Genomic DNA, 6,928 nt, shown 5'->3' with positions numbered 1-6,928 from the left:
GGGATGCTGACAAGATCTGGCTGTGTATGTATCATAAGCAAGCATAAGCATAAGCATAAGCAATCCCCTTGAGTTTTATAAAATTGTTATTTTCTTCCTCATCATGACTTCACATTGAAAAATTGATTTTACTTTTTTTAAATCAAGGTAATACCGTAGAATTTCTTCAGCTTTAATTTTTGTTTCTTATTTTTTTTTCAAAATTTCAATTCATATTCGTTTACTGCTGTCTCAAAAATATTAATCTAAATTTTTTAATTAGACTTCTTTAATTTGATTTTCACATGACATTATTTTCGGCAGTATATTTATGACTTTGGTAAACTACAATTCAGTTAAATTTATTATTTTTCCGAGCTTCTGAGATGATCTTGATGAAGAATATAGTCAGGGTTTTTATTTTATTATTTATTGTGCATTTTTGGTATTGTTATTGTATTTTTCATTCTCACGGACCTGTTTTGTTGTACACCCAAAATTCAGCCTCTGTGCCAATGGCGTGTAGTCAATTTCATAGCATCATTGGTACAAGAAGATAACGCGACCGGCACTGATTCGATTTGCGCCCACCGGCATTAACCTCCCAGCGCAACCGAATTGCGTATGTCTGAATGAAACAAAATAAAAACGTTTTCGCGTCCCTCCCCATCGCATCACAAGCCGAAGAAGGATGGAAATAAATACCGGCCAACACCAGGCAGCCAGCGAACCGAGCCCTGTGCGTGTGAATGTAGCAAAAGCAACAACAAAAACTTCCTTCTAATTCAATCAACCGGCAAACACGGCTAAGCTGTGCGTGTGTATGTAGCAAAAGCAACAACAAAAACATTCCTTCAATTCACAGGCAAACAACACCGGCCAAGCTGCCCGGCTTTAGCAGCTGTGTATATGTAGCGTGTGTATGTAATAGCAGGCAGCAAAGCACAGTTCTCATTCAATGGGTTTCCCGTTCCTTCACTCCCGTTCCCTTTCCCGTTTCCATCTTAAGACAAAGGAATGCATTGAAAGGAGGCCAAACGCCGGGAAGCCGCCGTTGTACGTTTTTTGTGATGATCGGTAACAGAAAGCCTATGACAAATATACCTCGTCCTACATGAAGCTCGAATAGTACACTGGTTAGAATGTCGGACTGGCAAGACGATACAATTTGTGATGTGAGATCGATTCTCACTACAGCGCCTGTGGTTTTGATTTTTATTTTCTTGTTTCTGGGATGAATTATCCAATAGGAAGGAAATCCCATAAAATGTTTTTCTTGTTTCGCTTGAATGTAGTGGTCATCATTTTGGTTGGGAGCCGAGTCCTTATGCCAGTTACGGTTTTTCAAACATACCGTCTTCGGCACAGTGCACATTTCAGCGCATTATCGGCACAGAGATTTGCTAAAAAGGCATTGGATTTTTGCAACCTCTTCTATGGGTGTAGTAGTTTTAAGAATAAAATAACGAAAATTCATGTTTGAACAATAACAAGCATTTAGTTTGTACATAAAATTTCCAGTGAAGAAAATATTTTATTCTTTTTTGTGTACATTTTTCAGAATAGCTCGCTTTTTTCACAGTTTTTATTTGGGTAAAAAAAGTTAAACTTCGTTACTTAGAGGCAATGTTCGAAAATCACTCAATTTAAATGAGCGCACAAAATCGTACTCAATTGCTAGAGCAAAACAGAAATTAATTGGTTTGATGCTCTTCTAATCCCAGTAAACATGAATCGGCAGAGAGGTAACTCAAATCGGCAGAGGGATCGTAAAGATCTCTCTTGCGATTTTGCATCATCTAATCGGCAGAGAGAAACACACCATATGCGTGTCTCTGGTGAGTGCTACGAAATCTGAGTAGAAATGCTTAGACCAGCCCCAAGAGAGCACGTTCCGAATTGTGCTCGTGTGTTCCTATCGTGACGTGTGTGTGTTCGGCTCAGATCTGCCGATGCTTGCCGAATGATTTCCGTTACAGTGGTGTTGATTTGATTAAGGGCATAAAAACACAATTTCCCAAATTAATGCTTTATTGGATTAGCCCTTTCAGAAATCGTCACCCGCATTTTGTTCGTTTGTATGCTTCATACATTTTTCCCGCAGCGTACAAAAACAGATGCATATGAAAAACAACTAGATTTGTATTTACTGATCTAATCTGTAGTTTTCAGAAAACCGCACCGCACCACACGAGGGTACGTCTGGAACTGACAATGCTTTGCTTGCACATAGTTTATTCAAAACGAGTAACCCGGTGAGGTAATAATATGAATAATATCAAACGAGCAGCCGTCGGCCCAGTTAAGTTCTTCAGAAAAATGCTCCCAAGTCGAATAAGAAAAATATTGGCCTCGGCGTGCGCGAGTTTCGCCGAAATATAACCGTTTTTCCTAAGTCGGGATACCCAGTACTCAATTTTCTGAATTCCTTGTCGACGCGCTTACTGGGACGGAGTAATATCTTGTGTATGACAATGTCGCTGCCAGGATAAAAGGAACGTCTGAAGGATCACTCACTTACTCACTCTTTTTATCTACTCACTCACTCACTCACTCAATCACTCACTCATTCACCCGCCAAGGAAAAAAAGTCGGTTGATAAAATGGGTGCCATGGCTTTTGATTTGTGGGAATAAAAACGAAAGTTGTATGGGAGGGTCCCTTTTCTTAGGGTGGAGGGTCTCAGAACTATTACTAAAACCTTACCTTGGTCCAAATACATCTCTGAAGCAAATTTCAGGCTGATCGGTTAAGCGGTGTCGATTTGTATAAGGTGCATACAAACAAACAAACAAACATATATAGTCCATCTCATCTATATATACAGACCCCGTTCGATTTTGGCAACACGCCCGTACATTTTGTGTTGCCAAAATCGAATGTTGCCAAAATCGAACGGTTTTTTTCTTAACTTTTTTTTCAATTATTTTTACAAAATAATTGTTATTATTATCAAACACGTTATTTTTGGTTAATTTTCGACCATTTGTAGTCATTTTTTAATTTTTTTCATCATGTTTTTGAAGCATTTTCTACTTTTCTTGTTTTATTTTAAATGTTTGTTTTTATTTGTCATATTTGCTGTTTTCGTCGTTCTTCATCATTTTTTAGTTGTTTTTTATCATTTTCAATCTTTTGCTTGAATATGTTTTTTAACTTTTTGAATTTTTCATCTTTTTGTCATTTTTGAGTACTTAATAAATTTTTTAAAAAACTTTTGTTGTTATTGTTGCATTTTATCACCATTTCAGAACATAAAAACGTATTTATGGTGTTTGTCTAAATTAAATTGGTCCTGTTATAACGAAAACTAAAAGGGAATGTTGATTTCAAAAACCGTTCGATTTTGGCACATGTGCCAAAATCGGATGTTGCCAAAATCGAATGTTGCCAAAATCGAATGTTGCCAAAAACGAACGGGGTCTGTATATTAGAAGATACAGCTAATTGTATACCAGAAGATTCCTCAGATTCTGAAGATAATAGCAGAATAATTTTTATTCTTTCAACTAGAAAAAAGAGATGGATGCATGGTACTTTAATTTATGTACTACTGTGCTTATGCTTATGCTTATGCTTATGCTTATGATACATACACAGCCAGATCTTGTCAGCATCCCGGTGAGTAGTAAAAGTACATTTACTACTCATCTTAACTTGGCCGGGCCCACTGTGCAGTATTGGACGCAGAGACAACTGGAGCAAAGGGAGGAAGAAACGTGGACAACAGTACCATACGTTTCCATGGCTATGAGTAAGATTTTAACGTTGGGAGCACATATGCTAAATTTCTGTACTCCTTGATGATGGTCCGTGTGACTTCGTCCTTCTGTGGATGGAAATGATGTTTTTCTGTACAGAAATCCGAAACCCCATGGTATAAATAATGTTTTTTTCAAATTTCCTTATTTTTATTATTTAAAAATGTACGATTTCAGCATTGCATTTTCTTCAATGTTAATAAAAATTTAGAATTTCGGATTTCGATGCACTATCATTTCTGGTCTTTGACCTTGGATATAGCGCCTTTGCTCGCTCTTGAAAAGAAATATTTGAAGAAAAAAAATATAATTGATGTAAGCATCCCCCCCTCCCCTCTAAAAAACTTTGTCATAAGAATTCATGATATTATAGTAGAATATTAGTTTAAGTGATAGATATTCTATGGTTTATTTATATTTATTTATATGAGTGCAAGATAAGGATGTTGATTTCGATCGTGAGTAACTTTTTTCCTAAAAACCTGTGAAAAGTCGTTCCACTCCACTATTCATTTATTAATTGAGCAGAAATTTTACTGTTTAATCGGTATCACTATACGGAGCATCGTTACTTAGAAAAGTACAATCTTTAAACATCATATTCATTACATAACTCTTTGCGAACATTTATGAGAAATATGCACAGATGATTTATCAACTGTATTTCTCTTTTCTGAGCCGAGAAAGCATTCAAAAGACAGAGATGCAACAATAAGAAATCGATACAAGGAAAACAAATGCTCTATCCTTCTCACTAGGACACCAATCTGTCTCAATGGTACAGAATGATGAAAATGAACACAACTGAAGAAAGTTAAACTAAAAACTCTGATGAATTGAATAAAATAGAAAGAATATACTTAGCTTTCCAGCCGTTTCCGTGACCTTTTCCTGATATATCTATGAAAATTAAATCCAAGCAATCCTTTTCCATTTCTGCGCATTTTTCTAGCTCCCAGATTTTGGAGCCAATTTTATCCATTCTATCACCATCAATTATTTCCCTTCCCCTCTCACTTCCACAACATTGCCACTATAGTTCGAACTGCTGATTTTTCTTTATTTGAAATATAGCGCACTTTCAACAACCGAAATACGTCATTTTAACTTTTTCCAATTCACCAATATCATAATGATAATTTTCATACTCATTAACTACAACAGCACTTTGCCAACCAAGTTCGGACGCGCCCGTTCAACGGTTCAACAGAACCAGGGCGTTGGGAAAAATATTGACCGCTTTCCTGGGAGCTCACGATCACTCCTACTTAACACGAATAATAACTTCAACTTTGAAAACAACTTCAAACCAGGAATTCAGAAGTTTTGCAACATACATACAGCACATGCCAATACACATCATTCTTTTGGCAAAAGAAACCTCCGGAAGTATGACAGAGCTTTCATTCGTGTTCTACGCTCTTTCAAATGAGCTTAAAAAAAACACGGCCTTCAATTCTACTGGACTTTATCCGGTTGCACAAATCCGCGGGGCATCTAGTTTACTTTCCCAAAATTTTCCAAAAATTTCACTGTTAAATTGAAAAATTGACAAAATTTTCACGAGCGAAGAAAAAACGCGTGCGCTGCCATCGAGTCAACGCCTACTTCCACTTTAATTTATGTACTACTGTAAGTTCAAAAGTAAGACATAATCGATAAATTGAAAACTCAAGACCATTTTTTAACAAAAAGCTAAACCGTTGAAAACCATTAGCTATGCTGAAGTAACATTAAAAAAAAGAGTTTCCCAGCAAACAAGAAATCGTAAATGATAACTAAAGTCGTTTAAAATGGTGCTGCGAATCGCAATTCCAATTGCATAGTGAAAAGTTCTTATAAAATGTTGTCTGAAGTCAGTTTAAACTAGGCTTGCCAGATACTTTCAGGAAAAAGCGGGACATTTTTCGAAAAAAGCGGGACATTTAAAAAATTCTCAAAAATTCTTTGTATTGTATAGCCAAACTTATACGTATCCCATCAGCCAAAGCTATTCCTAGAAAGTACACTAAGGTTTTTTTACGCACATTTATTTAGCTGTGTTTTTTTAACAAGGCTTTTTTTACACGATTTTTTGCGGTGCATGTGAATTAATACGTTGTTAGAGAGAGAAAATTTCAAGTCCTATAAGTGAACGGCGAATTTGATACCAAGTAAAAATATTTGAGCAATAACAAATACATTTTTAATTTGTTCAAAAATTCGAAAACTCGAGGAAATTTCCGTCATTGTATATTTTGGACAATTGAGTCGAAAAAGGTTGTGTATGATAAAAGGCAATTTAACTAAGATATGCAATTAGATTTTTTCTAACAGCTCTTGTTTTCGAGATAACTTTGGAAAATAGATAAAAACTCATTTAATCAATTTGTGCACTTTTTTGGCAAAACTGTAGAACATTATAAAGGTTTGATAATTGAAGGTTTTAATTCAATGATCAGATTTATCGATGACCGCGAGTCATTTTTACTTCACAGAAAAAAGTTATAGAAGTTTTCTTATTGTTTATTTTTTCCCAATTTTCAAAAAATGGAATTTTGACAACAATTTTAGGATATATTTACCCAAATTAAATCTAAGATATTTCTTAAACAACAAGTCCAATCATTTTGCAGTTTTCAACAAAGTTCCCAAGTAAGTTAAAATCTTTAATATTTAATATTGACTTTTTCAGCAGTGTCAGAAATGTTTTCTTTTTTAATTTCTAAAAATTGTAGAATTTAATCATTTTAAAGCGATTTATCTTTGAATATAGAATATCTAGACAAAATCTCAATCCTTGATAAGATAGAGGATATTCAAAGGATTCTAAATCAGTTTTTGTTATTCAAGTAGGTTTGTTGGTTCGTCAGTTATCAATGATCGATTTTACCCAAAATTGGTCAATTTCAAAATTCCCACACGCCATATGACTAAAGGACCTTAAAAATCATCCAAAAACAATAATTGAAACATAAGCACCAAAAATGCTGTTCCCTACTGTTATCATTTGGAAGCAAGCATTAAAGTTAGAATTTACATTACATTAGTTGAACGTGATCCAAGAACACTTAACTGAATCATAATCTGTAATTTTAGAGTTATTCAGTATTGTCTTATATAAACTATGAAAAATTCTGCCTCTTTTTAAAAAAGACGTATTCAACAGATTTTCCTATTTCCTGCCTATTTCAATGAATTGAAATTGA

This window comes from Uranotaenia lowii, chromosome 3 (assembly GCF_029784155.1).
Source record: "Uranotaenia lowii strain MFRU-FL chromosome 3, ASM2978415v1, whole genome shotgun sequence".
Taxonomy (NCBI): Eukaryota; Metazoa; Arthropoda; class Insecta; order Diptera; family Culicidae; genus Uranotaenia; species Uranotaenia lowii.
The sequence above is the reverse complement of the archived record's forward strand: the minus strand, read 5'-3'. Positions refer to the sequence as shown.